The sequence below is a fragment of the Argiope bruennichi genome, chromosome 2 (genome assembly GCF_947563725.1).
Source record: "Argiope bruennichi chromosome 2, qqArgBrue1.1, whole genome shotgun sequence".
In the NCBI taxonomy this organism is placed as follows: Eukaryota; Metazoa; Arthropoda; class Arachnida; order Araneae; family Araneidae; genus Argiope; species Argiope bruennichi.
The window spans coordinates 80,319,560-80,346,628 of NC_079152.1; the positions used below are offsets into that span (position 1 = coordinate 80,319,560).

Consider the following 27,069-nt stretch of genomic DNA (forward strand, 5'->3'; position numbering starts at 1 on the left):
ACGACCGCGCGCACGGGGTGTCAGCACACTCGATCTAACAGTCTAAAAATAGTTCCCAATTTGCTGTTTACTTAAACTATCTGTGGAATGTGACCTCAGAAACAGGTACTGATAGATCCAACCACTTCGGTTCATGGGGACGGAAGGTAGAAAATATTTTGAGCGTGGGGTGTCAAAGCACCCCTCGCGCGTCCTGCCGGGTTAACCTCTAATTCAATCAAGAATAAAAAATATATATTATATTCTATATTCTTCTACTGAAACTCAAAACTAATTTAAAAAGATTCTTTTTAAAACTAATAATAAAAGGTAATGAATTTATGGGGGGTTATATCAAAATAAAAATTAAAAATATCTTTGAGAAATCATGATGAGCTATTACAAAAAAATTAGAATAATTGAATCAAAAACAGGAGTGTGATTTTAATTTGCTTGAATTATAAATACTATTAAGTTTTAGTTATCCCCAGAGTGAAATTTAGATGAAACATTGAAATTTTTCCCATGAAGAAAACCCCACATTGATTAATTGTATAGGAATCAAGCGTCATGATACCAATTTTTCGAGACACAGAGAAGGGATTGATTTATAAATTCATGAAAACTGCAGAAGATTTTTGAAAGTGATGCTATTTCCGTAGTGAAACACAACTTACACCTTCAGATTATAATTTATATATGTATAAAATCTATTTAATTCGTAATAGTTATAATCAGTGATAATAAATTAAATCATTTTTTGTTTAAGAGGCATAGAACGTCTATGCATGTGAAACAAAAATGAATTTGAGAGAAATATGGTACATTTTTTTCAACAAAATGGAATGTGCATCATAATTAAAATTCATTTATTGTTTCAAAATTAGTTCCATATTTCAAGCGGAAAAAACCCTATCTCGTCCCTCACGATGAAAGTGTTAAGAATCGAGTAAATGTTTTTTTTTTTTTTTTTGAAAAAAATTACACAAATAAAAATACATAAATTGCTAAAAATTTGTATCCATTTTTAATAGCACATTTGAACACAAACGCATATAAATTTTATCTCGAATTATGGAAATATATTGTGCTTTTATTTCCTTTCCAAAATAAGAATAGTAAAACTTTCTAAACTGAAAATTTGCTTTAAAATGTTCAAAAGGAATTATCATTTAATCGTTTTTAATTTGTTATGGTTTTCATTAAAATTCTTATCAATAATTTATAAGTGCCTTCACAAAAATTGATTTAATAATTATATTGGAAATTAGAGCATTGAAATCTAGAAAAACATATTTTTGAAAGTATGTTTAACATATCAAGTAATATCTCTCATAGCAAAATAATGTATCAGAGTTAGCATTTTCTACAAATTTACTTAGATTAGAAACAAACTGCATCTTGTTTGCGACTCTTTATAATTCCTTCTATCAAATATATATCAAATAAAATATAATAATGCTTGCAAAATAAATTAGGAATATAAATAAAATTATTCAATGTTAGGTTTTAGGAGAAAGAAAAGAAGATTTATTTTATGGTACAAAATATTATTCTGAAATCAATTTATTTGAATTGATATCGATAAAATATTTTCATTGCTTTATCATAAAACATTGAAAATCAATTTAATAAGAATTTTCCTATTTTGATATCATATTTTCTTATATTATCTTATATTGATTTTGATATAATATAATTTAAGAATTTTCCATTAAATAAAGTTTAACTGCCTTTTTCTTTGTACGTCAAAGAACTGTATATAAGCTTTGTAAAATCCTTCAATGGTATCTTGGTTCAGTTAAAGTCTCAGTTCTACAATGAAAGCAATATTCGCTCTGTTTGTGATTGTCGCCATCATTGGAATGGGTAAGAAACATTTTACAACTTTCATTTAATTGGTGTAAAGATCTTTAAAGATATTTTGTTATATTATGTTAGAGTTACGTTTTTGCTAATTTTTTTTTAAATAAAATGGAAATCACTTAAAGCAAAAGCTTGTACATTTTATTCGACAGCAAATTTTACATACGTAAGAACATATATTATGAATAATTTTTAAGATTCAGAAGTAAATATCGGAAGTTCATGGAGGAAGGAGATAAGTTCTGCAATTTTTTTAAAAAAAAGTTCTTATATATTAAAATTTCTCAATATGTGGAATTGGATATTTTTGCAATTAGCGTAAAAAGAGCATTATATATTGAACTTGACATTTTAATGATATATATCAAAACTTTAGTTATTTAGAAACCTTCTACTTTCCTTATTACAATAATTGCATAATTAGGGCATGTTCATTTGTCATAGATTTCCTTAGTAATAGTCTAAATTATTGTCTTTCTTTCTGCTAAAATGCTTGAATTTGCATGCGGCAAAGTTAGGAATTATATGCTATTTAATGTTAAGGATTTCTATGATCCTTTAAAATTGTTGCCTGAATTTTATTCATTGAAAGTAAGTTGCAATTTAATTATTCTCCAATGACATGGTTGCAATAGATATGCATTTATTTGTCTGCTTAAACTTTTTATAAATATACAATCATTTCTTTGTTAAATGCATAATAAATGTTTCCTCTGAAATTCAGTGAAAATTTTAGTGCAAAACTATAAACAAATGGCCTCTTCCTTAAATTGAATTAGTTCTCTTTTATATACCTGGAATTGATTAGCATCATTAGGAAATCTATTCATACATTTAAATCTTGAATTACATACATTTCCGAATTCACTCCAATTTCACCAAATTTGAAAATACAGTTTGCCTTGAAACAATCACTTGGTAGAAAGGCAGCCTTTGGATAAAACCGATAATTGACAGTTAGCTCATTTATACTTAGGTCTTTTGAAATACCTTATACAGAACCATATCACCCAGAAGATTCACATCGAGCCATTCAATTACCAAAGAATCCTAAACTCCTACCGTAGTTTAGTCAAACCTACCCGTACGTATCAGGGTACAAATAAATTTAAGAATGGATTTATATAAAATACAAGCTATGAGAAATTATTTAAAGAAATAAAATTGATTCCAACGTCTAAGTAAAAAGAAATAAATTAGGAGAAAAGCAAGAGTAAAAAATAGAAAAATTTATTTCAATAATTATTGAGGTTGAATATTGTAAATTAGTCTTCAGTGTTTTACTATCAAGTTCACAAAGTCCCTAATAAATTTGAACCCGAATAAGATTTTCAGTGCTAATTCAATAACCCACTTTTCAGGTTGAATATTCCGGAACCCACACTCTTATATAATTCCTTGAATTGTACTTACTGCTTTTTCATATGAATATTACCATTTTTGTAAAAACAAAATTTAACCTGTTGAACCTTAAAAGTATATATATATATATATATATATATATATATATATATATATATATATATATATTGGTGTTAATTAAAATTCTTCTTTTTTTCTGACAGTATTTTCCATTAAGCTATCGAAATGATACCAATGTAAATAATATGGTTGTAAATTAAGTAACTTTAAACAATGCGTTCTAAATTATAAATATGTATTTTTTTACATCTTTAGTTGTTCACATTTATTTTAGATTTTTAAGGGCAGTACCTATAAATTTAGTTCATTTTTATGTTTGTATAAAATAAATTTTATTGTGTAAATCATAAAAGAAGAAAAAATAAATTAGAAGAACCCCATCTTCACCCAAATAAAATATCCGGGGTAATTAAAATTATTTTGTTACGAGAGAGAAATATGTAAAATTTAATTTGCATCTCAAACTCTATCAACGGAAGGATAAACCGAAGAAGTTTCATTCCATCATCGAAATGATTATGACTTGATCTCACAACATTACCAAGAATCAGATTCATACCATTAATCCAACATCTTTTCATTTTTGTGTTCATGGTACTTTCAGAGTAAATAAAGGTACAAAACATAATATGTGCAGAAAAATTATCTTTCATGCCAAAAGAAAAAAAAATTGAATACAAAATCTTTAAAATAAATTGCAATATTTCAAATTCCACAGTTATAACTAATTAATTTGTTGGGCTTCGTTCTAAATTTTTAATGGCTGTAAAGTATTGGACAATCTCAGAAATGTTAATAGATCCTTTGTAAAATAACTGAATTTCGTAAGTACATTTCATTTTGTATAACGTATAATATAATAATAAGAATTTGCTTTTCTATGTACAAACTTGTTTATTTTTGATGAAACTTATCTTGTATTTATCTCTTTATTCGCAGCAATGGCTGGAGTTCACCGTAAGTTGTATTTGGATTTTATTTCAACCCTACAGTATTTTATTATCTATGTAAACTATAGATAGCTTATAGATAAAGTATTTTATTATCTATGTAAACTATAAACAGCTTATAGATAAAGATGTCTTACTTAGAATAATAAATTTGAAATATTTTCTTAACCCCTCTTCTTTAAAAAACTTATTGCAATGATTTTTCTGTCTTTAATAAATTTTAGAGAATCATAAATTAAATCTGATTTTCAAATATTTGTATTAGTTATTGGATTTTAACGCAAGAGTTATATATATATATATATGGTATTTATTAATTATTTTTATATAATATATGGAAAAAGAATTTGAATCTTACAAATTCTTTATAAAATAAGAATTTGAATTTTATCTAAGCATTGTAGTAGGATGTCAAATTTTAAAATGGTAAACAGAATATATTATCATTAAAACTTCCTCTTATGTATTAAAAATAAACAATTCCATATTTAATAAAATTTTTACATAAAAATAAATATTTGTCTATCATTTATTTCGCAGATTACAAAGTTAATGGCAATGGAGGAGGTCATGGTAAGGCTTTAAATGCATTTATATATTTTTTTAAAATAGATTAAAATTCCAAATGTTATTAATTAAAATTCTGAATAATGACTTTAATATAATATTATTATTTGAAAATAAGTTTTCCTTATTTATATTAGTAAAGTAGTGTTGTATGAATTGGTTATGATTTCAATATAATTAAACATATTTAAAAGTACGCAGAACTCTTCTTAAATGAAATAATTCTCTCTGATGGTACATGGCTAAAACAATGTTTAAACTAAGACCATTACGGCAATTATTTCTATGATTAACTGCGTATTTTCTTGAATCTCATGCTGCAAAGAAAATATTAAAGTTCCATTCAGATTTTAAAATATTAATGAGAAATGACTTGAAATTTGGATGAATCTATATATTACTCTTTAACTTTACTGATTAACTAATTAAATTAATAACTTTTATTCTATTCGCACATCCCTTTAAGTATTAATAAAGAAAAGAAAAAATATCGTAAACTTTTAGCTTAACAAAATTACTATTAATATTAAAATAAATAAAGAAACAATTTAATACTAAAATTAAGTGCCATATTTTTGTAGAAAAGTTATTATATTAATAAACATAAAATCTGTATTAAATATTTTTAATTAAAAAATTAACTTGAAATTTAATGATATACTTCATTAATGAGAGGGATAGGATATTAATAATAAATTTTGAAGTTTCAAAGGTTTTATATTGATATTACTTAAAAAAACCAAATAAAATATAAATGAAAGGAAAAATTTAAATTCATATTCGAGTATGCAGTGAAACACGAAGGAAGCAAAATAACTTCTGATCATGTGAAGTATATTAAATTTCTGATTTAAAATTATTGCTGGTAAAAAAGTCCCTGACAAAATGGCTTGTAAATTAGTGAATATTAATCTGCGCAACCAGAAGCCTCAAAGATTAGAAAGTAGAGGAGAAGTTTGGATAAAAGTTTAAACATTTCTTTGTTACTAAAATATTTGTCTTAGAATGTGTATGAATTTATAAACATTCAAAAAACATTTTCTAATTTTAATTTTATTGGAAATATAACGTCAAAATGGTTGGTAGCCTTAAAATTAACAAAAATGCTTTTTTCAATTTTTATCAAAAAATATTTTATTACCAGTTTATCATAAAAAAATGTTATTGGATTTTTTTTTCTGAAACGACTGAATGTGCAATGCATTCAAAATGCACTCATTTAAGATTTTTAAATGTTCATAATTTTGAATTTTATATATACAAAATGAAAAAAAATTTACAATATTTATTTTATTAAATCGGTTTTCCCAATACAAATATTTTAAGCTGACCAAATGATTGATTAATTGACATCTTTTCTTTTTCTTAAGTGCATGATGTTGGTAAGTGCAAAAAATATTCTAATAAATTTATCTTTATTCGAACTAAATAATTTTTCAATTTTTAAAATTACTAAAAGTTTAGATTTGAAATAAAATGCCAATTAGTAACAAATTTGTTTAATTTATAACGAATATACCATTCATTAGAAAATTAAACAATATCTAAAAAAATATCCTTTTATTCAACCAATTCAGAATTTCAAATGAATTTAAAATAATATAAAAAATATAATCTTTTCCAGAGAAATTATTTAATCATCCACAATTTCTTTCTAGAAAATAAAAGCATTTTCAAGTCTTTGTGTGTAAAACAAATTTAACTTGCCAAAATCTTAAAATCCAGAAGAAAATTTTAAATGTTTCATAAGAGTATTAGACTGTGAATTTGAAGGTACTAATCATCGAAATGTTAAAGTTAATAAAAATTTATTTTACTATTTTGTATATTGTTATAATAAAAATATTTAATTTGTGATATAATTATTTTTAATTCCCACTTTTTTGGAAAATTTCAGTTGCTGGTAATTAATGATTATCAAATTATTTTATTTGTATAATATGTTTTACACTATTTTGTTCTAAAATAATTTTTTAAGAATTGTATTTTTACATTCTTTTAAATATTCCATTCTTTTCAATATTTAGACTCAGCCCATCATGGAGGAAGTAAGAACTATTTATATTTTTTTAAAGAATGATCTTTCAACAATTTTAAATTTTTGCTTTAAAAGATACCAAAAGAAAGCATCAAAATTCTCTTTCAAATTTTCAGTATTTCTGATTAATGTTCTTGTCCGTGTATTTTTAAATAATCCACTTAGAGGGAATAAAAAAGTTAATTTATTTTAATACAATTTTCCGAAGTTATAAATGTTTTATAAACATTGCTGAATTCTGAAAAAATTAGTTTTTACTCAAATTAACTATCTATAGATTATATTACTTCATTATTTTCAAAATAATCAAAACAGAATATCAACATTTTGAAGTTATTACTAACTGACGTGAATGGAAACGCAGTTTAGGATCTTTTATAGAATATATATGGATTTCGAATAAATATACTTGGTTTCAAAACACAAATAATAAATCATTTATGTCTACATTAAAAGAATTATATAGTTGGAAATAAAGAAGAAAGTAAACAGGCGAAATCAATCTATTTTTTAAAAGCCTTTATTTAAAAAAGACATTTAATCAATGTTATTTAATGTATTAAAGAAATTTATTTTTAATTTAATATATTTTACTTTCTTAAACAATAAATAGTTCCATGTTAATCTCATATATAGAAGTTTTATGTTTTAAAATTGCTTCTAAATATTACATACAAACCAATTTACCTTTAATAAAAATTTAATTTCCATTTATACTAAATTTTAATTCAATCAAAATATCTTTTTTTTAATATTATATATTATATTATAAAAATAATTTTAAACGGATCGATATCACTTCCTATTTTCTTCATATCTGCACTTAAGGAAGAATTACCTGAATAAATAGTTGCAAGTTTATTTAGATTAAATTTTTCATTTAATATCTATATTTATTATTATCAGAGATTGCAATATTTAAAATGAAAGCAAGAATTTTAAAAGTAACAATACTCAAGAGTATGAGTAATAATTCATCGTCAGCTTAAAAACTAAAAAAAAGTAAAAACATCAAAAGAATGTGAAATTAAAAAATGTGTTTATAAAATAGCTGCAAATTCGAATGACTTGATTTCGATTACAGTATACTGAGGCGACTTATGAACAATGTGAAGAAATATCGTTTCCAAATGAAGCTTACTTAATGAATCTTTCTCTCTAGTTTCTGTTCCTCAAAATAATGTGAAACAATGTTTCATTTACAAAATTTCTAAACAAATAATAAAGAATAAAGATTTATCCAAAAAATTTATAAACACATAGAATTTCCAAATGATATCGTGATCAAAATAAACTAACTGCATTTTTTACATAATGTTTTTCAATTTTTTACTGCAGTACACAAAATTATTAATTAAGCATATAATGAACATTTTGAATATTATAAATTTTCTAATTTCAACAACAAAGTGTATAAAGTAGAACAAAAGAAAAATAAAGATTTCTTCAGTTATGTTTCTTTGATTAATAATTAGCAGTTCTCAAAATTAAAAATGTAATATAATGAATTCTAGATTATAAGGAACTTTTTACCATACAATCATATTTAAAGGTATTTTCATGCATCTAATGTCCATAAATTTATTGTTAAGGGCAATTAGAAAGGGATTTGGTGCAGCTTTTAAGTGGTGCAAATGAAGTGTAAATATATTTAAAGGGTGGGTTCGAAATATATTTTACGGGGTGAAGAAAATAACTCTAACTAACTAAATTATAAATTCTTTAAACGTATCCCTTTTGGGAAGTTAAGTTTTTGATGTTACTGTTAAATTTTATGTTTTTTATAACTCATAAAGTTCATATTCTACTTTATTTGAAATGCAGAAAATGTTATACAATAGAAAATGCCATTATTTTTTTCACATATTTAATAATTTTATTTCAGGTATCTTTGATGCTGTTGCTAGTGGCATTAATGGAATTTTCGGTTAAAGAAATACATTATATAAGATGAAGACTGTAAAAAAGATGTATGATATTTCATATTTTGAAATAAAATTTATTACTGCATTTACAGTTTTGTTTATTGCTTAAATTCTTCAAGCTATTTATAATATATTCGTGAAATGAGACTTGATCTTCCAGTAATAAATAGAAATAGAAATTTATTCTTGCTCAATTCTCCTTTTGGAAAATCACCTCTGCCTTTGTAGAAAAGCCTTAGTTCGTAGAATCTTTGCTTACGGATACCAGTTCAATTATTCCTTTGAAAAAAGCCATCTAATAAGATCTAATACTTTGTCTATTAAAAAAATAACAAAACAAATAATAGGTAAGAATTTTTTGCCCTTATTTCAAAACATCAACTAAAAATGCCCCTAATGTTTCACTTAATGTAAAAATGCAATCATAAGACTGAAGACATTTTTTTTTAAAAATTATGTACATTAATTCTCTTAAATTATGTTCATTGATTTTTTAAACAATTATAGAATTAAGGAGTGCTTTTGTTTTAATATTTTCATTGTCTATATACTAACCAATCTTTATGGAATCATAAAGAAAATTCTAAAAGATATAATGTTTTTGAAAGATGGTATGCGACAATTAAGGCAATGATTGCTAAAAAGTTCTAATTTAGTTAATAATCTATATTTAGAAATATAGAGTTTAATTTCAATATTGACTATTCAAAATATATATTCTCAACTCACATATGTAAAATCAAATTGAATATATTATGATACTAATTATTAATGAAGTTTAAAGTGCAATTAAGTCTACTTAAATGAAAAAAATTATTTCTAGCAAAATAAGATTAAATCTATTGATAGGTTCAGACTTTAATTACATTAAATAATTGGATTAACTGCATACTTAAGTAGAAGACATGCATAAAAAACTAATTATAAAATTTATGCAAGAACCATATAGTTATTCTGGTCTTTCCAACATAAGTAAAAATTAAAATATTAACCACTTAGTTTCAGCAAAATAAATATTATTGATAATTATTATAACCAAATAATAATAAATAATTATTATAACCAAAATAATTGCATAAACGTATTAGAAAGAAATTGAAACATAACTTTTACTTAGAGAATATATAAAAAATATCTATATTAACTATGGGAAACACCTACAAGCGGGATTTGAGAGTGAAAATGCCACATTATACAAAAAAAAAGCACCACTAAATCATAAATCGGAAAACCTTAAAATTATGGAACATAATTTTAAAATTCATGAAATTGCTTCATAAAATTAGAAAAATCTAAATATTTGTTAGACGAATTTAGAAATATTAGAATTTTAATAAATGTTCAAAATCAATAAGAACTTATTTTTTATGATTTAATAAAACTCTGATTTTTTAAAAATATACAGCGAAACATAAAATTTCATTTAGTAGTCAAATGTTTCATTTGGCTAAAATTTGAATTTTAAAATTATATTTTATTTAATTTCATTTTTTATTAAAATTTTCAAGTTTATGATAAATAAAGATTATTGAATTAGTTTTTATTTGTATAAATTTTATTTTCTTGAGTTCTAATATTGTCATTTTGAATTTATATTGTATTTTTCGCTATATTTATTACTTTTAACATTTCAGTCTTTGAAATAATAGATGAATAACAGCCTAAAAGTATGAACTTTGTATACTATCTTTTTTAATATTTTAAGTAGACTCTTGCGTAATATTTACTTACTCATATAGAAATATAAGTAAATAATTCAGGTTACCATGGTTACCATAATAATAATAATATATCCCATCTTGTTTATATATATATATATATATATATATATATATATATATATATATATATATATATATATATATATATATATATATATATATTGTTCTTGTAATGTATGTGCTAAATGATGCACAATTATAATTTTCGATTTTTAAAAAAAAATGTTTACATGATCTATTAGCACAGAATCGAATTTACTTAACAATTCGAATAAAGGTAAAAAAAATGCCATTATTAAGCGTTCCTATTATTTCAAGGGTTTTTCGAAGTGGATGATTATTACTTGCTAAAATTAGAATCACATCTACGGTTCTTTGAAATAGTTGTTTAAGTCGTTACATTTTCTCATTTACAGGTAACTTAATTTATTTTAAAAGTAATGGAATGTAAATTTAGTCTTTTAATGTGCCTTTCCAAGGAATAAACAAATTAAAGTGATCAATAAAACACTTATTGTCTTGAATTAAAATTGATATATTTCTCATACTGTCATAGCCACCTATAAATCGTGCATATTTTCAATTTCTTACTCATTTGGACAAAAGTATATAACAACAACACCGTGTCTTGATTTTTTGAATAAATTAACAAACTACTAAGCTGTGTTGCTTTATTTGCCCTTTTTTTAAAAGTTGTATAATTACCTTCAGCATTCTTAGCAAAAATTCCTTTGCATTATAGAATTTTTTCTCTTTTAGCGGAAAACATTCTAAACTTATCAGTTATAATACTTAACCATTTACCTGGATTATTTTCCGATTCGATGGTATCTGTTCCTATACACCTATGGTTCATCAACGGATTTCTCAGTTTCTACAATTATATTGTAAGATTGAGTAGTTTGTGTAGTTGTTTGTAGTAGCTTTTTCTTTCCTTGCTTTTTTTTTTTTTTTTTTTTTTTTTTTTGACATCCGAAGCGAAGACTTTCTTATATGGACATGATTATATCTAACAGTACTAAATATGTTATAGTATTAATTTTCAAAATACAACATGCATCTAACCTAGGAGGTGTGGTAAAGGACCGTAAATTTGCATACAAGTTTATAATATATGGCACACTTGCACTGAACTTTATTATCTATAAATCTGTCTGTAAACCTCATATATTTCCAAACCCGTCGATTTTTCCAGCTAACTTGCTTCCTCTTCTTTCCATCCAAGTATAATCGGTCAGAACATTATTTTAGTTCTTGATCATGTCCCCCCCCCCTCAATCGCGGGAACCGGTGCCTAGTATCATGCGCACCTCCCCCCGTCCCCAAGATGGTCGTCCCTTTTCATATATTTAGGTAGAGATGTAAGAATACCTAGGCTGTAGAGATAACGTTCAGCTTTTGTAAACACTACTTATGTCTTCGAAAATCTGAATTAGTGAGTTCATCTATAAATTATTTAAACTTCACATTCCAGATGCCTCAATCAAACTACAAAGCTGTTAATTAATTAAAACTTAACCTCTAATTCAATCAAGAACAAAAAAATATATATTATATTATCTCCCACTCAAACTCAAAACTAATTTAAAAAGATTCGTTTGAAAACTAATAATAAAAGGTAATGAATTTATGGGGGGAGGGGTTATATCAAAATAAAAATTTAAAAAAATCTTTGATAAATCATGATGAGCTATTACAAACAAATTCGAATAATTGAATCAAAAACAGAAGTGTGATTTTAATTTGATTGAATTATAAATTCTACTAAGTTTTAGTTATCCGCAGAGTGCAATTTAGATGAAACATTGAAATTTTTCCCATGAAAAAATATATCACACATTGATTAATTGTTTAGGAATCAAGCTTCATGATACCAATTTTTCAAGACACAGAGAAGGGATAGATTTAGAAATTCATGAAAACTGCCGAATATTTTTAAAAGTGATGCTTTTTCCATAGTGAAACACAACTTACACCTTCAGATTATAATTTATATATGTATAAAATCTATTTAATTTATAATAGTTATAATCAGTGGTAGTAAATTAAATCATTTTTTTGTTGAAGAGGCATCGAACGTCTATGCATGTGAAACAAAAATGAATTTGAGAGAAAGATGGTACATTTTTTTTCAACAAAATGGAATGTGTATCATAATTAAAATTCATTTATTGTTTCAAAATTAGTTCCATATTTGAAGCGAAAAAATTCCCATCTCGTCAATCGCGATGAAAGTGTTAAGAGTCGAGTAAATGTTTTTTTTTTTTTTTTTTTTTTTTGAAAAAATTACACAAATAAAAATACATAAAAAATACATAAATTGCTAAAAATGGGTATCCATTTTTAATAGCATATTTGAAAACATACGCAAATAAATTTTATCTGGAATTATGGAAATATATTGTGCATTTATTTCCTTTCCAAAATAAGAATAGTAAAACTTTCTGAACTGAAAATTTTCTCTAAATTGTACAAAAGGAATTATTATTTAACCGTTTTTAATTTGTTTTGGTTTTCATTAAACTTCTAATCAATAATTTGTAACAGCCTGCACAAAAATTGATTTAATAATTATATTGGAAATTAGAGCATTAAAATCTAGAAAAACATATTTTTAAAAGTATCTTTAACATATCAAGTAATATCTCTCATAGCAAAATAATGTATCAGAGTTAGCATTTTCTTCAAATTTACTTAGATTAGAAGCAAACTGCATCTTGTTTGCGACTCTTTATAATTTCTTCTATCAAATATATATCAAATAAAATATAATAATGCTTGTAAAATAAACTAGGAATATAAATAAAATAAAATTATTCAATGTTAGGTTTTAGGAGAAAGAAAAGAAGATTTATTTTATGGTACAAAATATTATTCTGAAATCAATTTATTTGAATTGATATCGATAAAATATTTTCACTTCTTTATCATAAAACATTGAAAATCAATTTAATAAGAATTTTATTATTTTGATATCATATTTTCTTATATTACCTTATATTGATTTTTATATAAAAAATTTTAGAATTTTCCATTAAATAAAGTTTGCTGCCTTTTTCTTTGTAGGTCAAAGAACTGTATATAAGCTTTGTAAAATCCTTCAATGGTGACTTGGTTCAGTTAAAGTCTCAGTTCTACAATGAAAGCAATATTCGCTCTTTTTGTGATTGTCGCCATCATTGGAATGGGTAAGAAACATTTTACAACTTTCATTTAATTGGTGTAAAGATCTTTAAAGATATTTTGTTATATTATGTTAGAGTTACGTTTTTGCTAATTTTTTTAAATAAAATGGAAATCACTTAAAGCAAAGGCTTGCACATTTTATGCGACAAGAAATTTTACATACCTATAGAACATATATTATAAATAATTTTTAAGATTCAGAAGTAAATATCGGAAGTTCATGGGGGCAGGAAATAAGTTCTGCAATTTTTTTTAATAAAGCAGTTATATATTAAAATTTCTCAATATGTGGAATGTATTTTTTTTCAATTAGCGTAAAAAGAGCATTATATATATTGCACTTGACATTCTAATGATATATATCAAAACTTTAGTTATTTAGAAACCTTCTACTTTCCTTATTACAATAATTGCATGATTAGGGCATTTTCTTGTTCATTTGTCATAGATTTCCTTAGTAATAGTCTAATTTATTGTCTTTCTTTCTGCTGAAATGCCTAAATTTGCATACTGCAAAGTTAGGAATTATTTGACTGAATTTTATTCATTGAAAGTAAGTTGCAATTTAATTATTCTCCAGCGACTTCGTTGCAGTAGATATGCATTTATTTGTCTGATTAAACTTTTTTATAAATATACAATTATTCCTTTTTTAAATGCATAATAAATGTTTCCTCTGAAATTCAGTGAAAATTTTAGTGCAAAACTATAAGCAAATGGCCACCTCCTTAAATTAAATAAGTTATTTCTTATATACATTGAATTGTTTTGCATCATTAGGAAATCTATTCATACATTTAAATATTAAATTACATACATTTTCGAATTCCGTCCAATTTCACGAAATTTGAAAATAAAGTTTGCCTGTAAACAATCACTTGGTAGAAAGGCCGCTTTTAGAAAAAACCGAGAATTGACAGTTAGCTCATTTATACTTAGTTCTTTTGGAATACCTTATACAGAACCATATCACACAGAAGATTCACTTCGAGCCATTCAATTACCAACGAATCCTAAACTCCTATATTAGTTTAGTCAAACCTATCCGTACGTATCAGTGAGCAAATAAATTTAAGGAATGAATTTATATAAAATACAAGCCATGAGAAAACATTGAAAGAAATAAAATTGATTATAACGTCTAAGTAAAAAGAAATAAATTAGGAGAAAAGAAAAATAGAAAAATTTATTTCTATAATTATTGAGGTTGAATATTGTAAATTAGTCTTCAGTGTTTTACTATCAAGTTCATAAAGTCCCTAATAAATTTGAATCCGAATAAGATTTTCAGTGCTAATTCAATAAGCCACTTTTCAGGTTGAATATTCCGGAACTCACACTCTTATATAAGTACTAGAAATGTACTTACTACATTCTTATATGAATATTACCATTCTTGTAAAAGCAAAATTTAACCTGTTGAACCTTAAAAGCACCTAGATCAGTTGAGTGCTAATTTTTGTAAAACGTAGATAACTTTGGAATTGTTGACATTTTCAAATAAATAGTTCTTCTGTCTGCAATATTTGAATTCCAGCCATCTATTTTGCCTTGAATTTATTTTTATCAGCTTGGCTTCATTTATGATTTCAATTAAAAATTTTCATATTAATCACACAATTTTAAAGGTTGTAATTTTGTATGTTTTTATACTATGTCTTCCTTTTCACTTCCAACAAATCCCATATGTTTATTCTATATTATATTCCAAAAATCTTAAAATTCATTTTCATATCATTATATTTTAATCTTTCTTTCAGCTTTAGCTTCATTAATACATTTTAATTATCAGAAATGATCTCGAAAGACATAACTAGACATAACACTAATTTGAAATATGAAGAATATTGATCTCCTGTAACATTTTTTTCTATAATGTATTCAGTCTCCTTCATAATTACAATTTTCTCCACCAAATGCAGTACAACAGTGAACTATTCTAAATAATTTTAAAAAACTTTTTGGCTTGTTTTGATGAAGGATAAAGTCTCAGACAAATCTTTCAGATTATCTTGATTCATACATACATTACGATCCATTCTCATTCTCAAGATGAAAAAAGAAAGTTAGAAAGTAAGAAAAGAATAAAAGGCTCCTTATTATTATTGATATACATTATAATTTCTCAATTCAAAAAAAAAATCAAAACTTTTTAGAATTTTTTAACTGTTTTTTTTAAATACATTATCTATTTGAAGTCTCAAATCAATTTCTAAAACATTTGACATGCATTTACTTAAGACTACTGTAACTTCACTTGAAATAACATTATATGATTTTTTTTATTTGCATTAAGGTAGCCAAAATTAGTTTCCATAATATTAATTTAATAATTAGCAGTAAAGTATAGTATCTAAGGATTTTTGAAGCTATGCAATTATCTCGTTGAATATGGAGTATCTAACAATATAATGGCTAATTAACTAAGTAATTCAATAAGCTGATGGAAAAATACGTCTTATAAATCAAGTGAAAGTACATTGAAACGAGATTTTTTACATTTATACGGCTCTACGAGAACTAAGTATTGCCATATTTGTATAAACAATCAACTGTGATATTTAAAATAAGAGATGTGGATCATTGAAATACACAATTGTTGTTAATAATAAAAAATTGTTAAAATTTGATATAGGTATAGGAAACAGCATACTTGATCGAATTATTGAAAAAACTTGATTCATGTAATAAGAAAATTCCTTGTTAATTAATCCATGTTAATTAACAAGGTTAATCAGTTTTTATATTTAAATATATCTATCCTTTCGAGCAATTTCAATCTGAGTCAATTTTGAAAAAAATGCGATAGTAAACAGATAAGTTACAGAGGCGATTCTTTATTTTTGTTAGCGACTATATTATCCATTTTTGGCTTTATAATGCGCCAGGGAAATTAATTAATTTTGACTTTAATTATATCTCTCATAATTATCTATGATCATTTTGTCATGAAAAAATATCAAAATTCGATTTAATTTAAAAATTGAATTGTAATTAATTAAAAATTTGATTCTAAACAAAGATAAATAAAATTAAAAAAAAAAAAGTTCCGAGGCCTTTCTCTAAAATAAATATGTACTAGACTTGGGCTGTTAAACGACCTGGTCTGTAGAGCGTCAACAACATACACGTACATACAATTATATTTATCACTAGTAGAGAAGCTGTTAAATAGCAAAGATCGTTATTGCTCGGGGATTAATTACCATCTATTTATCAAATTTAAATCAAATATTTTTTTTAATAATTTGTGATGCTACTTCTTTTACATCTGAAATTCGTAGAAAGTTCATAAGATTTGGCTAAATAGATAAATTTCGATAATTTTTATCCATTCTTGTAAAATTCTACTAATTTTCTGACAGTAGTTTCCATCAAGCCGTCGAGATGATCCCAATGTAAATAATATGCAGGTAAATTACGTAACTTTAAATAATGTGTTTTAAATTATAAATCCCCCATAGCATCCCCAATCGAAATCCTCCATAGCCATCGGGTACCAGAACTTGCACATCTTGTCACCAAGGCTTTTGGAGGACTCTAATTTTTTGCACTAGCACTGTAAGCGTAGATACGACAACAACAACAACAATTATAAATATGTAAGATTTTTTTTTTTACTTTTTTAGTTGTTCACATTGGTCTGGCTTAAAATCCAGATTCCATTTGATAAAATAACGATGGACCAGTGTTGCCTTTTTCTAAATTATTTATTGACATCACACAAGACAACACAAAACATTAATATAAATGACAGTAAATTTTGTTATTGTGGGTTTCGATTCATACTTTAGCACAGTGATTACCCACGTCCGTTATTGCCGAAATCCTGTCGGCGTCTCCCCGGGCTTCCCCTTGTTTACACTCATGATCACATGACCGGTTGGGAGCACGCATGCGCCAACATCCCGCCCGGCCATGCTATGTTCACATGCAAGAACTTACAATTTTTCACACATTTAACACAAATAAATAAAACACTACATAAATATATAATACATATATACAATTATTTTGCGCGGAAATTATACATTTCTAAAATATTTTTCAGTTAATATTCGAAGCTAGTTAAATATGAGAGCAAATAACATAATAAGAAAGCACATCAATCACAATGATGAAATTGCAAATAAATGCAATTTGAATGTAATAAGTAATACAAGCTAAATATACTGAACAATGTAATAATTTTATAAAATATTTAATTTTCAATAGGCAATACACTCAATTTGTTTATGGATCTTTTGTAAATACCCTTACTAGTTTTAATATCAACCCCTCTCACTTTATTATCCTTTCCAGGAAAAAGCGATATTACACGTCCCATTAACCATTTACAGGGAGGGAGATTTTCTTCCCTGATTAAGACCATGTCTCCTATATTTAGATTTTCTTTATTAACTGCCCATTTTTTTCTTTGCTGTAAACTATTTAAGTATGAAAGACTCCATCTCTTCCAAATTGTTTGGACTGACTTAGTTATTCTTTGCCAAACATTAAGGCGATTTGACTCAAGATCTGTTAGAGATGGTTCAACTATCGCTGTTATTGGTCTCCCTATTAAGAAATGTGCTGGAGTTAGCACTTCTAAATCATCAACATCAGTTGAAAGTGGCGTAATAGGGCGGGAATTTAGAATCGCCTCTATTTGGGTAGTCATCGTTAGCAGTTCTTCGTAAGTAAATTTTGAATTTCCTGCTACGCGCTTGAAATGGTACTTAAAGGCTTTAATATTTGCCTCCCACAGTCCTCCCCAATTTGGACTTCTAGGAGGAATAAAGGACCACTCAATATCTTCTTCTGCAAAAAAGGCATATAAAGACTCATTTTTTGTCTTTAACTAATTTATATAAAGATCTTAATGCTCTGTTAGCCCCTACCATGTTAAACCCATTATCAGAAAAAATCTTACGACATTTACCCCTTCTGGAAATAAATCTTTTCAACGTAGCTATTAGAGCTTCAGATGTTAAATCACTGATTATCTCAAGGTGCATAGCCTTTGTCACTAAACAAATAAATATACAAACATACACTTTAATTTCAGGACCCTTCCTTTGATATTTATTTTTGATAAAAAACGGACCACACAAATCTATTCCCGTTGAATTAAAGACTTTATCTGGAGTTATTCTTTCCTTTGGCAAATTGCCCATTTTTTGGGAATACTCTTTAGGATTATTTTTAAAGCAAATAACACAATTATGCACAATTTTTCTACATACATTTCTCCCATGAATAGGCCAGTATTTTTGTCTTACCTGAAAAAGTAAATGCTGGGGTCCTAGATGAAAATACTTTTCATGATAATATCTTAGAATAATTTCAGTTAATCTACCCTTTGAGGGTAATATTATGGGATGTTTCCCTGAATATGGCAATTGGGAATTTTCCAATCTTCCTCTTACCCTCAATATACCTTTATCATCTAGAAAGGGAGATAAATTTAAAATCTTACTCTTATTGGGAATTTCATTATGAGACATTAATGATATCACTTCTGCAGAGAATTCTTCTAACTGACACTGTTTCAATAAGTAATTTTCTGCTTCTGACAGTTCCTCTGTTGTCAGTGGACCCTTTTTCTTCTCTTGTTTTCTGCAATTTGACATAAATCTGAAAAGATAACTTAATATGCGAACTATAGTTAGAAATCTATTGCTACGGTTTATAAGATAATCAAAAAAGGTTTTGTTAGAATTTAAAGTCAAAACAATATTAGAGTTCTCAGATTTAAGTTCAGGTAAGTAATCTTTTTCATCTGGTTCTGGACACTCACAAATAGTTTCAGGAAGTTCATCAGATAGTAGAAATGATGGACCATTCCACCACTTATTTTCACATACGAGAGATTTAGCACTGAGTCCTCTAGACAAGAAGTCTGAAGGGTTGTCTTTTCTTGGACAGTGAAACCAAGTATTAGGATTTGTCAACCCTGGGATTTCCTGAACTCTATTCTTTACAAATAGTTTTAATGTGTCTTCTTTAGAATTTTCATTGAGAAGAAAACACGATCCTAAGACATCGTTAGTTTTCGCCTCTTCTAGTCGTCCACTCGCAATCCAACCAAATTCTGTTTCTCGAAATAATAACTCCTCATTCACCCTGTAAACATTATCTTTCATTATTCTGAAGAAAACATCCGCATTCAATAAAGTGTGAATCTCCTTTGCCTCAAAAAACTGAGGATCAGATAATTCCATAAATTTAGGAATTTTCATTTTTGAAATATCTAAAGTAACGTTAGGAGTAAGTCCTGTTATTTTTTCTGTTACAAGAAATTCGACATTTTCCATAAAATTTCCATTTTTATTTGAAATTAGAGTATTCAGCCTTCCTTTTAAATTTTGTTTCGTTGAATTAAGCCCCGAAACTGAAGTTTGGATTTTTTCTAGTTTAATTCCAAGAATTTCGCTCATTTTCTTACTCAAAATATTAATATTTGACGCGGAATCAAAAATGCAGGTACATTTTATTAATGTACCCTCTTTATTTTGCAAGAAAACTACAGAGCGCCGAAGGAATTTTGTTCTCCCCCGGGAGTTCTGTTTCTTTATTTTTTATTTCAGACTCACCCCAAGAAGGGGTGGGGTTGTTTACACTCAACAGACAAGCGAGAGACGAAACATATGGCTTTCGTCTCTCGCTTGTCTGTCGGAAACAGATCGTTTTAGAATGCTTCAGACCGCAGGTGCATAGATATTTCAAATTGCATTCATATTTCTTATGGTTTTTACGGAGACATAGTTCACACAGTTTATGCATTCTTACTAAATTAAATCTTTTATCTGGGGTTAATTCTAGGAATTTAGGGCATCGATATATTGGATGTGGATATTTTTCACAACAAATTATGCAGCTTTTATTTTCAATATTTTGTTTAACAAGTAGAGTTTTAGTTTTAGTCGAAAAATTGAGAGATTTTTTGATGAATGGTTTTGTTTCAACAGCACAATTTCTAATTACAGATAAAAGTACGGCTTCTCTTTTTTATAAAATGCAATGAATTGTTCAAATGTAGGAATATTTTTATGATCTTGGCTTAGTTCGAAATTCTTTCGAGTTTCTCTATCTAATTTTTTCAGCATTATGTTAATTAAAAAAATATCAAATAAATCATTTTGTTCATATTTTAGCAATTTTAACGCTCGAAGATTTTTTTGAATACAATCGATCATTTCGCGTATTTCTTTTGGATTCTCATGCTCTATCTTCTTAAAATCTAATATTGACTGTACATGAATGTCAATTATTAATCTTTTATTGTCATATCGAGATTCTAGGGCTTTATACAAAGAGGTAAAAGTGTCAAATGAAAATGCAAATTCTTTAACTTTATTAGAGAGACAAGAATTCAAATAGTACAGTTTCTGCGTCTGCGTTAGTTGTTCATTTGACGTAATTAAATCATCGAATTGATTTCTAAAATTACTGAACTGTTTATAATTTCCCGAAAATGTGGGAAGTATTATCGGTGGGATCTTTGTCGGTATATTAAAAGTTTCAGTTTCGTTTTTGGAATTTGAAGTCACAGAAGGAGGTTTACAAGAATTAATTAAGGTTTTAATTCTTACCTCCAAATCCTCGAGGCGGACATCACATTGTTCCAATTCTTCTTCAAGATCTGTTAATTCAGTTGCATCCGCATCATCCAGTTCAAATGAATTTCTTCTTATACTGATGACATTTTGCTGCAGCTGGTCGATTTTTTTCAGTTTCACTTCTAAGTCCATTAAACTTGTGTCTTCTGACACTTTATCCGCAAAGTTTTCAATTCTTGAAATACTTCCTTTTAGGGAAGTTTTTGCTTTGTTTAATTTAGTTATAGTATCCATGGTTCGTCTCACGATCGACAGGACCAGAAAATGGTCTGGCTTAAAATCCAGATTCCATTTGATAAAATAACGACGGACCAGTGTTGCCTTTTTCTAAATTATTTATTGACATCACACAAGACAACACAAAACATTAATATAAATGACAGTAAATTTTGTTATTGTGGGTTTCGATTCATACTTTAGCACAGTGATTACCCAAGTCCGTTATTGCCGAAATCCTGTCGCCGTCTCCCCGGGCTTCCCCTTGTTTACACTCATGATCACATGACCGGTTGGGAGCACGCATGCGCCAACACACATTTCTTTTAGATATTTAAGGACAGGACCTATAAATTTAGTTATTTTTTTATGTTTGTATAAAATATATTTTATTGTGAAAATCACAAAAAAAAAAAAAAAAAAAAAAAGGAAGAAAGAAAATAAGAAAAACAGCATCTTTGCCGTAATGAAATATTCGGGGAAATTAAAAGCTTCTTGTTACGACAGAGAAAGATGGAAAATTTAATTTGCTTCTCAAATGCTATCAACGAAAGGGAAAACCGCAGAAGTTTCATTCCGTCATCGAAATGGCGATCGCTCAACAATACCAAGAACCAGATTCATACCACTAATCCAACATCTTCTCATTTTTGTGTTCATGGTACTTTAAGAGGAATTAGTAATAAATTAAAGGTACAAAATATAATATGTGTACAAAAATTATCTTTCATGCCAAAGGAAAAAAAAATTGAATCCAAAATCTGTAAAATAAATTGCAATATTTCAAATTGCACAGTAATAACTAATTAATTTGTTGGGCTTCGTTCTAAATTTTTTAATGGCTGTAAAGTACTGGCCGATCTCAGATGTGTTAATAGATCCTTTGTAAAATAACTGAATTTCGTAAGTGCATTTCATTTTATATTACGTATACGTATAATATAATAATAAATATTTCCTTTTGTATGTACATACTTGTTTACTTTTGATGAAACTTATCTTGTATTTATCTATTTATTCGCAGCAATGGCTGGAGTTCACCGTAAGTTGTATTTGGATTTTATTTCCAACCTGCAGTATTTTATGAAGAATCATTCTTTATTTTATTATGAATGTAATGTATACAAAATGCTTACCTCGAGACAGTTAAAAGAGCTATTAAAGTAAAGGAAGTTAAGAAGCTTATAAAGAAAGATGTCTTACTTAGAATAAAAAAATTTGAAACATTTTCATAATCCCTCTTCTTTTAGAAATTTTTTGCAGTTATTTTTCTGTTTTTAATAAATTTTAGAGAATGATAAAATAAATCTGAGTTTCAAATATTTGTATTAGTTATTGGCTTTTACAGCAAGAGTTATATATATATGTTATTTTTTTAATTATTTTTATATTTTAATATAATATATGGAAAAAGAATTTAAATCTTACAAATTCTTTATAAAATAAGAATTTGAAATTTATCTGAGTATTGTAGTAGGAAGTCGAATTTTAAAATGTTAAACTGAATATATACTCATTAAATCTATCGAAAACTTTCTTTTATGTATGAAAAATAAATGATTGTGTATTTAATAAAATTTTTACATATAAATAAATATTTGTGTATCATTTATTTCGCAGATTACAAAGTTAATGGTAATGGAGGAGGTCATGGTAAGGATTTAAATGCATTTGTATGTTTTTTTTAAAAATAGATTAAAACACCAAATTTTATTAATTAAAATTCTAAATGATGACTTCAATCACAATATCATTATTTGAAAATAAGTTTTCCTTATTTATATTAGTAAAGTAATGTTGCATGAATGGGTTGTGATATCAATATGTTTAAACAAATTTAAAAATACGCATAGCTATCCTTAAATGAAATAATTCTCTCTGATGAAATATGGCTAAAACAATGTTATAACTAAGACCGTTACGGCAATAATTTCTAGGATTAATTGTTTATGGAATATATTTTTATTAACATATTTTTATATGGAAAAGTTATTATAAAAATAAACATAAAATGTGTATTAAATATTTTTAATTCAAAAATTAACTTGAAATTTAATGGTAAATTTCATTATTGATTCGTATATGATATTAATAATAAATCTTGAAGTATGAAATATTGATTTTACTTAAAAAAACCAAATAAACTAAAAATGAAATGAAAAATTTAAATTCATATTCGAGTATGCAGTGAAACATGAATGAAGCAAAATAACTTCTGATCATGTGCCATGTATTAAATTTCTGATTTAAAATTATTGTTGGTAAAAAAGTCCGAGACAAAATGGTTTGTAAATTAACGAATATTAATCTGTTCAACAAGAAGCCTCAAAGATTAGAAAATAGAGCATAAGTTTGGATAAAAGTTTTAACAATTCTATGTTGTTAAAATATTTGTCTTAGAATGTGTATGAATTTATAAACATTCAAAGAAAGTTTCTAATTTTAAGTTTTATTGAAAATACAATACCAAAATGCTTGAAAGCCCTAAAATTAACAAAAATACTTTCTTCAATTTGCATCAAAAAATTATGTTATTACCAGTTTATCATAAGAAAATGTTATTTAATTTTTTTCTTAAACTAGTGAATATGCATTGCATTCAAAATGGATTCATTTATGAGTTTTAAATATTCATAATTTTGAATATAAAATATACAAAATAAAAAAAAACTTATAATGTTTATTTTATTAAATCATTCTTCCCAATACAAATTTTCTAAGCTAACCAAATTATTAATTAATTGGCATCTTTTCTTTTTCTTAAGTGCATGGAACTGGTAAGTGCAAAAAAATATTCTAATAAATTTATCTTTATTCCAACTAAATATTTTTTCCATTTTAAAAATTACTAAAGGTTTAGATTTGAAATAAAATGCCAATTAGTAACGAATTAGTTTAATTTCTAACGAATATACCATTCGTTAGAAAATCAAACAATATCTAAAAAAATTATCATTTTAAAAAATTATCCTATAGAAAATATAATCTCTTTTGCAGAGAAATTATTTAATCATTCACAATTTCTTTCTAGAAAAATAAAAGCATTTTCAAATCTTTGTGTGTAAAACAAATTTAACTTTCCAAAATCTTAAAATCCAGAAGAAAAACATTAAATGTTTCAGAAAAGTATTAGACTTTGAATTTAAGAGACTAATCATTGAAATATTAAAGTTAATAAAAATATATTTTACTATATTGTATATTTTTGTAAAAATGTATTTAATTTGTGATATAATTCTTTTTCAATTCAAACTTTTTTGGAAACTTTCAGTTCCTGGTACATAATGATTATCGAATTATTTTATTTTTATAATATATTTTACACTATTTTGTTCTAAAATATTTTTTTTTAAATTTTATTTTTACATTCTTTTAAATATTCCATTCTTTCCAATATTTAGACTCAGCCCATCATGGAGGAAGTAAGAACTATTTATATTTTTTCAAAGAATGATCTTTCAACAACTTTAAGTTTTCGCTTGAAAAGATACCTAAAGAAAGCAACGAAATTCGCTATCAAATTTTCAGTATTTCTGATTAATGTTCTTGTCCTTGTATGTTTAGATAATCCGCTGAGAGGAAATAAAAAAAATTCATTTTAATACAAATTTTCCAAAATTATAAAATTTTTAAAAGCATTGCTTAATTCTGAGAAAATTAGTATTCACTCAAAATAGCTGTTATCTAAACATTATTTTCAAAATAATCAAAAGAGAATATCAACATTTTCAAGTGATAACTAACAGGCGCGAAAGGAAACGCAGTTTACGATCTTTTATAGGACATGCATAGATTTCGATTAAATATACTTGGTTTCAAAACACAAATAATAAATCATTTATGTCTACATTAAAAGAATTATATAATTGGAAATAAAGAAGAAAGTAAACAGGCGAAATCAATCTATTTTTTAAAAGCCATTATTTAAAAAAGACATACAATCAATGTTATTTAATGTATTAAAAAAATTCATTTTTAATTTAATATGTTTTACTTTCTTAAACAATAAATAATTCCAAGTTAATCCCATTCATAGAAAGGTTATGTTTTAAAATTGCTTCTAAATATTACATACAAACAATTTATTTTTAAGAAAAACTTAACTTCTATTTATACTATATTTTAATTCAATCAAATTTTGTTTTATATATTATATTATAAAAATAATTTTAAAATGATCAATCTCACGTTCTATTTTCTTCATATATGCACTTAAGGAAGAATTGCCTGAATAAATAGTTGCAAGTTTATTTAGATTAAATTTTTCATTTAATATCCATATTTATTATTATCAGAGATTGCAATATTTAAAATTAAAGCAAGAATTTTAAAAGTAACAATACTCAAGAGTATGAGAATAATTCAGCTTAATAACTAAAATAAAATAAAAACATCAAAAGAATGTGAAATTAATAAATGTGTTTATAAAATAACTGCAAATTCGAATGACTCATTTCGATTACAGTATACTGAGGCGACTTTTGAACATTGTCAAGTAATATCGTTCTCAAATGCAGCTTACTTAATGAATCTTTCTCTCTAGTTTCTATTTCTCAAAATAATTTGAAACAATGTTTCATTTCCAACAATTCTAAGCAAATAATAAAGATGAAAAATTTATCTAAAAATTTAGAAACACATAGAATTTCCAAATGATATCGTGATCAAAATAAACTAACTGCATTTTTTGCATAATATTTGTCAATTTTTCGCTGCTGTACAGAAAATTATTAATTAAGCATATAATAAACATTTTGAATATTGTAAATTTTCTAATTTCGACAAAAAATGGTATAAAGTGGAACAAAAGAAAAATAAAGATTTCTTCAGTTATGTTTCTTTGATTAATAACTAGCCATTTCTCAAAATTAAAAATGTAATATTTTTTTAATTATAACATTTATAATAAAAATGAATTCTAGATTATAAGGAATTTTTAACATAAAATCATATTTAAAGATATTTCTAATGTCCATAAATTTGTTGTTAAGTGCAATTAGAAAAGGATATGGTGCAGTTTTTAAGTGGTTCAAATAGAGTTCGAAATATATTTAAAGGGTGAAGAAAAGAACTCTAACCAACTAACTAATAAATTCTTTAAACGTAGATCCCTTTTGATAAGTAAAGTTTTTTGTTTTTAAAGTTTAAGTTTTTTATAACTCATAAAGTTCATATTCTGCTTTATTTGAAATGCAGTAAATGTTATACAATACACAATGCCATTATTTTGTTCACATTTTAAATAATTGTATTTCAGGTATCTTTGATAGAGTTGCTAGTGACATTAATGGTATTTTCGGTTAAAGAAATAAATTGTATAAGATGAAGACGATACTGTAAAAAAAGATGTATGATATTTCATATTTTAAAATAAAATTTATTCCTGCATTTACAGTTTTATTTATTAATTAAATTGTTCAAGCTATTTATAATATATTCATGAAATGACACTTGATCTTACAATAATAAATAGAAATAGAAATTTACCCTTACTCATTTCTCCTTTTGGAAAATAACCGCTGCCATTGGAGAATAGCCTTTGTTGGTGGAATCTCTGCTTACGGATACAAGTTCAATTATTCCTTTGAAAAAAGCCAT

General features: G+C 25.6%; 1 long non-coding RNA gene across 3 annotated transcripts; it reads left to right on the top strand.

The window, feature by feature from the left end:
* Positions 1-1,712: 1,712 nt before the first annotated feature.
* LOC129960165 (uncharacterized) lies at positions 1,713-26,859 on the top strand. Of its 3 annotated transcripts, XR_008783541.1 has the most exons (11): positions 1,713-1,848; positions 4,207-4,224; positions 4,758-4,790; positions 6,812-6,832; positions 8,708-9,094; positions 13,535-13,656; positions 22,496-22,513; positions 23,092-23,124; positions 24,237-24,248; positions 24,873-24,893; positions 26,729-26,859. It is a non-coding gene; the product is annotated as an uncharacterized LOC129960165 (long non-coding RNA). The 3 variants fall into 3 exon arrangements; XR_008783540.1 differs by lacking the exon at positions 24,237-24,248; XR_008783542.1 differs by lacking the exons at positions 1,713-1,848; positions 4,207-4,224; positions 4,758-4,790; positions 24,237-24,248 and adding an exon at positions 6,154-6,166 and having other exon boundaries at positions 6,682-6,832.
* Positions 26,860-27,069: the final 210 nt, after the last annotated feature.